We start from the raw sequence: 11,716 nt of genomic DNA, 5'->3' as shown, positions 1-11,716 counted from the left end.
ACGACATACAGATGTAACTCTGTGAGTGGAAGTCACACATCACAAAGCAGTTTCTCAGAAAGCTTCTTTCCAGTTTTCAACTGAGGATATTTCGTTTTTCACCGTAGCCCTCCATGGGGTTCCAAATATCACTTTGCAAATTCCACAAGAACTGTCTTAACGAAAGTTTTCTTGATGGGAAAGCTGTAACTCTGTGAGATGATTTCACAGAACACAAAGAAGTTTCTCAGAAAGCTTCTTTCTCTTTGTTATCAGAGATAATTTCCTTTGGCCCTATAGTCTTCAAAGGGATCCGAAATATCAGTTCACAGATTCCACAGAAATAAAGCTAGCAAACAGATCCACGAAATACAGCTGTAACTCTGCGTGGAAGTCACACATCACAAAGCAGTTTCTCAGAAATCTTCTTTCCTGTTTTTCTTTGAGGATACATTCTTTTTCACCATAGCCATCTATGGGCTTCCAAATATCACTTTGCAAATTCCTCAAGAATAAGCTTAGCGAACGGCTTCTTGAGGAGAAAGCTGTAACTCTGTGAGATGAATTAACAGAACACTGAGCAGTTTCACAGAAGGCTTCTTTCCAGTTTTCATCTGAGGATATTTCCTTTTTCACCACAGCCCTCCATGGGCTACCAAATATCCCTTTGCAAATTCCACAAGAACAGTCTTAGCGATAGGCTTCTTGAGGGGAAAGCTGTAACTCTGTGAGATAATTTCACAGAACACAAAGAAGTTTCTCAGAAAGCTTCTTTCTCTTTGTTATCGGAGGATATTTCCTTTGGCCCAATAGTATTCAAAGGCATCCAAAATATCATTTCTCAGATTCCACAGAAATAAGGCTAGCAAACAGCTAAACGAAATACAGCTGTAAATCTGTGATTGGAAGTCACACATCACAAAGCAGTTTCTCAGAAACCTTCTTTCCAGTTTTTCTCTGAGCATATTTTCTTTTTCACCGTAGCCCTCTATGCGCTTCCAAATATCACTTTGAAAATTCCACAAGAACACACTTAGCGAACGGCGTCTTGTGGGTAAAGCTGTAACGCTGTGAGACGAATTCAGAGATCACTAATCATTTTCTCAGAAATCTTCTTTCCAGTTTTGATCTGAGGATATTTTCTTTTTCACCATAGCCCTCCATGGGCTTCCCAATATCACTTTCAAATTCCACAAGACCAGTCTTAGCGAAAGGCTTCTTGAGGGGTAAGCTGTAACTATGTGAGATGATTTCACAGAACATAAAGTAGATTCTCAGAAAGCTTCTTTCTCTTTGTTATCAGAGGATATTTCCATTGGCCCTATAGTCTTCAAAGGGATCCGAAATATCAGTTCTCAAATTCCACAGAAATAAGGCTACCAAACAGCTCCACAAAATACACCTGTAAATTTGTGAGTTGAAGTCTCACATCACAAAGCAGTTCCTCAGAAAGCTTCTTTCCTGTTTTTCTCTGAGGAAATTTTCTTTTTCAGTAGCCTTCTAAGAGCTTCCAAATATCTCTTTGCAAATTCCACAAGAATAGTCTTGGCGAACGGCTTCTTGAGGGGAAAGCTGTAACTCCGTGATATGAATTAACAGAACACAAGCAGTTTTTCAGAAAGATTCTTTCCAGTTTTTTTCTGAGGATATTTTCTTTTTCACCATAGCCCTCCATTGGCTTCCAAATGTCCCTTTGTAAATTCCACTAGAAGAGTCTCAGCTTACGGCTTCCTGAGGGGAAAACTGTAACTCTTTGAGGTGAATTAATAGAACACAAAACAATTTCTCACAAAGCTTCTTTCCAATTTTTATCTGAGGATATTTTCTTTTTCACCGTAGCCCTCCATGGGCTTCCAAATATCACTTTGCAAATTCCGCAAGAACAGTCTTAATGAAACGCTACTTGAGGGGAAAGCTGTAACTCTGTCAGATGAATTCACAGATCACAAAGAAGTTCCTCAGAAAGCTTCTTTCTCATTTTTATCGGAGTATATTTCCTTTGCCCCTATAGTATTCGAAGGGATCACAAATAACAGTTCTCAGATTCCAGAGAAGTAAGGCTAGTAAACAGCTCCATGAAATACCGCTGTAATCAGTGTGTAGAAGTCACATATCACTAAGCAGTATCTCAGAAAGCTTCTTTCCAGTTTTTCTCTGAGGATATTTTCTTTTTCACCATAGCCCTCTATGGGCTTACAAATATCACTTTGCTAGTTCAACAAGAACCGTCTTAGAGAACGGCTTCTTCAGGGGAAAGATGAAACTCTGTGAGATGAATTCACAGTTCAGAAAAAGGATTCTCAGAAAGGTTCTTTCTCATTTTTATCGGAGGATATTTCCTTTGACTCTATAGACTTCAAAGGGATCTGAAATATGAGTTCTCAGAATCCACAGTAATAAAGCTAGTAAAGAGTTCCACGAAATACAGCTGTAATTCATTAAGTGGAAGTCAGACATCAAAGAGCGGTTTCACAGAAATCTTCCTTTCAGTTTTTATCTGAGGATATTTCCTTTTTCACTATAGCCCTATACGGGCTTCCAAATATCACTTTGCAAATTCCACAAGAACAGTCTTAGAGAACGGCTTCTTGAGGGGAAAGCTGTAACTCTGTGAGATGAATTAACAGAACACAAAGCAGTTTCTCAAAAAGCTTCTTTCCAGTTTTTATCTGAGGATATTTTCTTTTTCAGCATAACCTTTCATGGGCTCACAAGTATCACCTTGCAAATTCCAGCAGAACAGTCTTAGCGAACGACTTCCTGAGGGGAAAGCTGTAACTCTTTGAGATGAATTAACAGAACAGAATTCAGTTTCTCACAAAGCTTCTTTCCAATTTTTATTTGAGGATATTTTCTTTTACACCATAGCCCTCCATGGGCTTCCAAATATCACTTTGCAAATTCCACTAGAACAGTTCTAGCGAAAGGCTTCTTTAGGGGAAAGCTGTAAATCTGTGAGACGAAATCACATATCACAAAGAAGTTTCTCAGAAAGCTTCTTTCTCATTTTTATCGGAGGATATTTCTTTGGCCCTAAAGTCTTCAAAGGGATTTGAAATATCATTTCTCAGATTCCACAGAAATAAGGCTAGCAAACAGCTCAGAGAAATACAAATGTTACTCATTGAGTGGAAGTCACACATCACAAAGCAGTTTCTGAGAAACCTTCTTTCCACTTTTTATCTGAGGATATTTCCTTTTTCACCATAGCCTTCTATGAGCTTCCAAATATCACTTTGCGAATTCCACAAGAACAGTCTTAGCAAACGGCTTCTTGAGTGGATAGCTGTAACTCTGTGAGATGAATTAACAGAACACAAAGCAGTTTCCCACAAAGCTTCTATCAGGTTTTACCTCATGATTTTTTCTTTTTCAGCATATCAGTCCATGCGCTTCCAAATATCACTTTGCAAATTCCACAAAAACAGTCTTAGAAACGTCTTCTTGAGGGGTAAGCTGTAACTCTGTGAGATGAATTCACAGTTCACAAAGAAGTTTCTCAAAAAGCTTCTTTCTCATTTTTATCGGAGAATATTGTGTTTGGCCCTATAGTCTTCAAAGGGATACAAAATATCAGTTCTCAGATTCCACAGAAATAAGTCTATCAAACAGCTCCACGAAATACAGCGGTAACTCAGTGAGTGGAAGTCATGTATCACAAAGGAGTTTTTCAGAAAGCTTCTTTCCAATTTTTATCTGAGGATATTTTCGTTTTCACCATTGCCCTCTAAGGGCTTCCAAATATCATTTTGCAAATTCCACAAGAACAGTCTTAACGAACAGCTTCTTGACAGGAAAGGTTTAACTCTTTGAGATGAATTAACAGAACACAAAGCAGATTCTCACAAAGCTTCTTTCCAGTTTTAATCTGTGGATATTTTCTTTTTCACCATAGCCCTCCATGGGCTTAAAAATATCATTTTGCAAATTACACAATAACAGTCTTTGCGAAAGGCTTCTTGAGGGGAAAGCTGTAAGTCTGTGAAACGAATTCACAGATCACAAAGAAGATTATCAGTAAGCATCTTTCTTATTTTTAACGGAGGATACTTCCTTTGGCCCTATAGTCTTCAAAGAGATTTGAAATATCAGTTCTCAGATCCGCAGAAATAAGAGTAGCAAACAGCACCACGAAATACAGATGTAACTCAGCGAGTGAAGTCACACATCACAAAGCAGTTTCTCAGATATCTTCTTCCCAGTTTTTATCTCAGGTTATTTCCTTTTGCCCCATAGCCCTCTATGGGCTTCCAAATATCACTTTGCAGCTTCCAAAAGAAGAGTCTTAGAGAACGGCTTCTTGAGGAGAAAGCTGTAATTATGTGAGATGAGTTCACAGATCCAAAGAAATTTCTCAGAAAACTTCTTTCTCATTTTTATTGGAGGATATTTCCTTTGGCCTTATAGTCTTCAAAGGGATCTAAAATATGAGTTCTCAGATTCCACACAAAGAAGGCTAGCAAACACCTCCATGAGATACCGCTGTAACTCAGTGAATGGAAGTCACACATAACAAAGCAGTTTCTCAGAAAGCTTCTTTCAAGTTTTTAACTGAGAATAGATCCTTTTTCCCCACAGCCCTCTATGGGCTTCCAAATACCACTTTTGAAATTGCACAGAACATTCTTAGCGAATGGCTTCTTGAGGGGAAAGTTGTAACCATTTGAGATGAATTAGCAAAACACAAAGCAGTTTCTCAAAAAGCTTCTTTCCAGTTTTTCTCTGAGGATATTTTCTTTTTCACCATAGCCCTCCATGGGCTTCCAAATATCCCCTTGCAAATTCCACAAGAACAGTCTTAGCGAAAGGCTTCTTAACGGGAAAGCTGTAACTCTTTGAGATGAATTAACAGAACACAAACCAGTTTCTCAGAAACCTTCTTTGCTGTTTTCATCTGAGGATATTTTCTTTTTCATCAAAGCCCTCCATGGGCTTCCAAATATCACTTTGTAAATTCCAAAAGAACAGACTTAGCGAAAGGCTTCTTGAGGGGTAATCTGTAACTCTTTGAGATGAATTAAGAGATCACAAAGAGGTTTCTCAGAAAGCTTCTTTCACCTTTTTATCAGAGGATATTTCCTTTGAAAGTATAGTCTTCTAAGGGATCCGAAATATCAGTTCTCAGATTCAACAGAAATAAGCCTGGCAAACAGCTCCATGAAATACAGCTGTAACTCAGTGAGTGGAAGTCACATATCACTAAGCAGTTTCTCAGAAACCTTCTTTACAGTTTTTATCTTAGGATATTTCCTTTTTCATTTTGCCCTATACGGGCTTCCAAATATCACTTTCAAATTCCAGAAGAACAGTCTTAGCGACAGCTTCTTGAGGGGAAAGCTGTAACACTGTGAGATGAATTAACAGAACACAAAGCAGATTCTTACAAAGCTTCTTTCCAGTTTTCATCTGAGGATATTTTCTTTTTCACCATACCCCTCCATGGGCTTAAAAATATCACTTTGTAAATTGCACAATAACAGTCTTAGCGAAAGGCTTCTTGAGGGAAAAGCTGTAAGATTGTGAGAAGAATTCACAGATCACAAAGAAGATTATCAGAAAGAATCTTTCTCATTTTCAACGGAGGATACTTCCTTTGGCCCTATAGTCTTCAAAGGGATTTGAAATATCAGTTCTCAGATTCCACAGAAATAAGGGTAGCCAACAGCTCCATGAAATACAGCTTTAACTCAGTGAGGTGAAGTCACACATCACAAAGTAGTTTCTCAGAAAGCTTCTTTCCAGTTTTTATCTGAGAATATTTCCTTTTTCACCATAGCCCTCTATGGGCTTCCAAATATCACTTTGCAAATTCCACAAGAACAGACATAGCGAACGGCTTCTTGAGGGGAAAGATGTAACTCTGTGAGATGAATTAAAAGAACAAAAAGCAGTTTTTCACAAGGCTCATTTCCAGTTTTTATCTGAGGATATTTTCTTTTTCAGCAAAGCCCTCCATGGGCTTCAAATATCAGTTTGCAAATTCCACAAGAACTCTTTTGCAAAAGGCTTCTTGAGGGGAAAGCTGTTACTCTATGAGATGAATTCACATATCACCAAGAAGTTTCTCAGAATGCTTCTTTCTCATTTTTATTAGAGGATATTTCCCTTGGCCCTATAGTCTTCAAAGTGATCTGAATTATCAGTTCTCAGATTCCACAGAAATAAGGCTAGCAAACAGCTCCATGAAATACAGTTGTAACTCAGTAAGTGGAAGTCATACATAACAAACCAGTTTCTCAAAGGCTTCTTTACAGTTTTTATCTGAGGATATTTCATTTTTCACCAGAGCCCTCTAAGATCTTCCAAATATCACTTTGCAAATTCCACATGAACAGTCTTAGAGAACGGCTTCTTGAGGGGAATGCTGTAACTCTGTGAGGTGAATTAACAGAACACAAAGCAGTTTCTCACAAAGCTTCTTTCCAGTTTTCATCCGAGGATATTTTCTTTTGAACCATAGCCCTCTATGGGCTTCCAAATATCACTGTTTAAATTCCACAAGAACAATCTTAGCAAATGTCTTCTTGAGGGGAACGCTGTAACTCTTTGAGATGAATTAACAGAACACGAAGCAGTTTCTTACAAAGCTTATTTCCAGATTTTATCCGAGGATATTTTCTTTTTCAACATAACCCTCCATGGGCTTACAATTATCCCTTTGCAAATTCCACAAGAAAAGTCTTAGCAAAAGGCTTCTTGACGGGAAAGCTGCAACTCTGTGAGATGAATTCACAGATCACAAAGAAGTTTCTCAGAAGGCTTCTTTCTCATTTTTATCGGAGGATATTTCCTTTGCCCCTACAGTCTTAAAAGGGATCCGATATAACAGTTCTCAGATTCCACCGAAATAAGGCTAGCAAACAGCTCCACGAAATACAGCTGTAATGCAGTGAGTGGAACTTAAAATCACAAATCAGTTTCACAAAAAGCTTCTTTCCAGTTTTTATCTGAGGATATTTTCTTTTTCTGCATAGCCCTCTATGGACTTCCAATTATCACTTGGCCATTTAAACAAGAACATTCTTAGAGAACGGCTTCTTGAGGGGAAAGCTGTAACTCTGTGAGATGAATTAACAGAACACAAAGCAATTTGCAGAAAGCTTCTTTCCAGTTTTTATCTGAGGATTTTTCCTTTTTCACCATAGCCCCTATGGTCTTCCAAATATCACTTCGCAAATTCCACAAGAACAGTCCTACCAAAAGGCTTCTTAAGGGGATAGCTGTAACTCTTTGAGATGAATTAAGAGAACACAAAGCAGTTTCTCTCAAAACTTCTTTCCAGTTTTTATCCGAGGAGATTTTCTTTTTCACCACAGCCTTCCATGGGCTTCCAAATATCTCTTTGCAATTTCCACTGGAACAGTCTTAGCAAAAGGCTTCTTGAGGGGTAAGCTGTAACTTCTTGAGATGAATTAACAGATCACAAGGAAGTTTCTCAGAAAGCTTCTTTCACTTTTTTGTCGGAGGATATTTCCTTTGACCGCATAGTCTTCAAAGGGATCCGAAACACCAGTTCTCAGATTCCACAGAAATAAGGCTAGCAAACAGCTCCATGAAATACAGCTGTAACTCAATGAGTGGAAGCCACATATTACTAAGCAGTTTCTCAGAAAGCTTCTTTACAGTTTTTATCTGAGGATATTTCCTTTTTCACCTTAGCCATATATGGGGTTCCAAATATCACTTTCAAATTCCAAAAGAACAGTCTTAGCGACGGCTTGTTTAGGGGAGAGCTGTAACACTGTGAGATGAATTAACAGAACACAAAGCAGTTTCTCACAAAGCTTCTTTCCAGTTTTTATCTGAGGATATTTAACTTTTCACCACAGCCCTCCATGGGCTTCCAAATATCACTTTGCAAATTCCACAAGAACAGTCTTAGCGAAAGGCCTCTTGAGGGGAAACCTGTAACTCTGTGAGACGAATTCACAGCTCACAGAGAAGTTTCTCAGAAAGCTTCTTTCTCATTTTTATCGGAGGATATTTCCTTTGGCCCTATACTCTTCAAAGGGATCTAAAATATCAGTTCTCAGATCCCACATAAATAAGGCTAGCAAACACCTCAAAGAAACACAAATGTAACTCAGTGAGTGGAAGTCACACATCACAAAGCAGTTCCTCAGAAAGCTTCTTCCCACTTTTTATCTGAGGAAATTTCCTTTTTCACCATAGCCCTCTATGGGCTTCCAAATATCACTTTGCAAATTCCACAGAACAGTCTTCGCGAAAGTCTTCTTGAGGGGAAAACTGTAACTCTTTCAGATGAATTAACAGAACACAAAACAGTTTCTCACAAAGCTTCTTTCAAGATTTTATCAGAGGATATTTTCTTCTTGACCATAGCCCTCCTTGGGCTTCCAAATATCACTTTGCAAATTCCAAAAGAACAGGCTTAGTGAAAGACTTCTTGAGGGGTAAGCTGAAAATCTGTGAGATAAATTCACAGTTCAGAAACAAGTTTCTCAAAGAGCTTCTTTCTCATTTTTATCGGAGGATATTATTTTTGGCCCTATAGTCTTCAAAGGGATTCGAAATATCAGTTCTCAGATTCCACAGAAATAAGGCTAGGAAACAGCTCCACGAAATACAGATGTAACTCAGTGAGTGGAAGTCACACATCACAAAGCAGTTTCGCAGAAAGCTTCTTTCCAGTTTTTATCTGAGGATTTTTCCTTTTTCACCATAGCCCCTATGGTCTTCCAAATATCACTTCGCAAATTCCACAAGAACAGTCCTACCAAAAGGCTTCTTAAGGGGATAGCTGTAACTCTTTGAGATGAATTAAGAGAACACAAAGCAGTTTCTCTCAAAACTTCTTTCCAGTTTTTATCCGAGGAGATTTTCTTTTTCACCACAGCCTTCCATGGGCTTCCAAATATCTCTTTGCAATTTCCACTGGAACAGTCTTAGCAAAAGGCTTCTTGAGGGGTAAGCTGTAACTTCTTGAGATGAATTAACAGATCACAAGGAAGTTTCTCAGAAAGCTTCTTTCACTTTTTTGTCGGAGGATATTTCCTTTGACCGCATAGTCTTCAAAGGGATCCGAAACACCAGTTCTCAGATTCCACAGAAATAAGGCTAGCAAACAGCTCCATGAAATACAGCTGTAACTCAATGAGTGGAAGCCACATATTACTAAGCAGTTTCTCAGAAAGCTTCTTTACAGTTTTTATCTGAGGATATTTCCTTTTTCACCTTAGCCATATATGGGGTTCCAAATATCACTTTCAAATTCCAAAAGAACAGTCTTAGCGACGGCTTGTTTAGGGGAGAGCTGTAACACTGTGCGATGAATTAACAGAACACAAAGCAGTTTCTCACAAAGCTTCTTTCCAGTTTTTATCTGAGGATATTTAACTTTTCACCACAGCCCTCCATGGGCTTCCAAATATCACTTTGCAAATTCCACAAGAACAGTCTTAGCGAAAGGCCTCTTGAGGGGAAACCTGTAACTCTGTGAGACGAATTCACAGCTCACAGAGAAGTTTCTCAGAAAGCTTCTTTCTCATTTTTATCGGAGGATATTTCCTTTGGCCCTATACTCTTCAAAGGGATCTAAAATATCAGTTCTCAGATCCCACATAAATAAGGCTAGCAAACACCTCAAAGAAACACAAATGTAACTCAGTGAGTGGAAGTCACACATCACAAAGCAGTTCCTCAGAAAGCTTCTTCCCACTTTTTATCTGAGGAAATTTCCTTTTTCACCATAGCCCTCTATGGGCTTCCAAATATCACTTTGCAAATTCCACAGAACAGTCTTCGCGAAAGTCTTCTTGAGGGGAAAACTGTAACTCTTTCAGATGAATTAACAGAACACAAAACAGTTTCTCACAAAGCTTCTTTCAAGATTTTATCAGAGGATATTTTCTTCTTGACCATAGCCCTCCTTGGGCTTCCAAATATCACTTTGCAAATTCCAAAAGAACAGGCTTAGTGAAAGACTTCTTGAGGGGTAAGCTGAAAATCTGTGAGATAAATTCACAGTTCAGAAACAAGTTTCTCAAAGAGCTTCTTTCTCATTTTTATCGGAGGATATTATTTTTGGCCCTATAGTCTTCAAAGGGATTCGAAATATCAGTTCTCAGATTCCACAGAAATAAGGCTAGGAAACAGCTCCACGAAATACAGATGTAACTCAGTGAGTGGAAGTCACACATCACAAAGCAGTTTCGCAGAAAGCTTCTTTCCAGTTTTTATCTGAGGATATTTCCTTTTTCCCCATAGCCCTCTAAGGGCTTCCAAAATCACTTTGCAACTTCCACAAGAATAGTCTTAGAGAATGGCTTCTTGAGGAGAAAGCTGTAACTCTATGAGATGAATTCACAGCTCCAAAGAAGTTTCATAGAAAAATTCTTTCTCATTTTTATCGGAATATATTTCCTTTGGCCCTATAGTCTTCAAAGGGATCTGAAATATGAGTTCTCAGATTCCACAGAAAGCAGACTAGCAAACAGCTCCACGAAATACAGCTGTAACTCTGTGAGTGGAAGTCACACATCAAAAAGCAGTTTCTCAGAAAGCTTCTTTCAAGTATTTATCTGAGAATAGATCCTTTCTCCCCACAGAGCTCTATAGGATTCCAAATACCACTTTTGAAATTGCGCAAGAACGTTCTCAGCGAACGGATTCTGGAGGGGAAAGCTGTAACTCTTTGATATGAAATAACAGAACACAAAGCAGTTTCTCTCAAAGCTTCTTTCCAGTTTTTATCTGAGGATATTTTCTTTTTCACCATAGCCCTCTATTGGCTTCCAAATATCACTTTGCAAATTCCACAAGAACTGTCTTAGCAAAGGCTTCTTGAGGGGTAAGCTGTAACTCTTTGAGATGAATCCACATAACACAAACTAATTTGTCAGAAAGCTTATTTCCTAGTTTTATCTGAGGATATTTTCTTTTTCAGCAAAGTTCTCCATCGGCTTCCAAATATCACTTTGCAAATTCCACAAGAACAGTCTTAGCGAAAGGCTTCTTGATGGGAAAGCTGTTGCTCTGTGAGATGAATTCACAGAACTCAAAGAAGTTTCTCAGAAAGCTTCTTTCTCATTTTCATCAGAGGATATTTTCTTTGGCCCTATAGTCTTCAAAGAGACCCGAAATATCAGTTCTCAGATTCCACAGAAATAAGTCTAGCAAACAGCTGCAAGAAATACAGCTGTTACTCAGTGAGTGGAAGTCACACATCACAAAGCAGTTTCTCAGAAAGCTTTTTTCCAATTTTTATCTCAGTATATTTCCTTTTTCACCATAACCCTCTATGGGCTTCCAAATATGATTTTGAAATTTCCACAAGAACAGTGTTAGCGAACGGCTTTTTGATGGGAAAGCTGTAACTCTTTGAGATGATTTAAGAGAACACAAAACAGTATCTCACAAAGCTTCATTCCAGTTTTCATCTGAGGATATTTTCTTTTTAACCATAGCCCTTCATGGGCTTCCAAATATCACTTTGAAAATGGCACAAGAACAGTCTTAGAGAAAGGCTTTTTGAAGGGAAATCTGCAACTCTGTGAGACGAATTCACAGATCACAAAAAGTTTCTCAGAAAGATTCATTCTCATTTTTATCAGAGGATATTTAGTTTGGCCCAATATTCTTCAAAGGGATCTGAAATAATAGTTCTCAGGTTCCACAGAAACAAGGCTAGCAAAGAGCTCCATGAAATACAGCTGTATCTCAGTGAGTAGAATTCATACATCAAAAAGCAGTTTCTCAGAAAGCTTCTTTCCAGTTT

At 38.4% G+C, this 11,716-nt stretch overlaps 1 pseudogene; it reads right to left on the bottom strand.

Moving 5' to 3' along the window:
• Window positions 1–2,472: 2,472 nt before the first annotated feature.
• On the bottom strand, window positions 2,473–4,490 carry LOC141408097 (uncharacterized; annotated as a pseudogene).
• Between the last annotated feature and the right edge of the window lie 7,226 nt (window positions 4,491–11,716).

This window comes from Macaca fascicularis, chromosome 11, assembly GCF_037993035.2.
Source record: "Macaca fascicularis isolate 582-1 chromosome 11, T2T-MFA8v1.1".
Lineage (NCBI taxonomy): Eukaryota > Metazoa > Chordata > Mammalia > Primates > Cercopithecidae > Macaca > Macaca fascicularis.
Note: the sequence above shows the minus strand (reverse complement) of the source record. Positions and strands in the feature narration are given on the sequence as shown.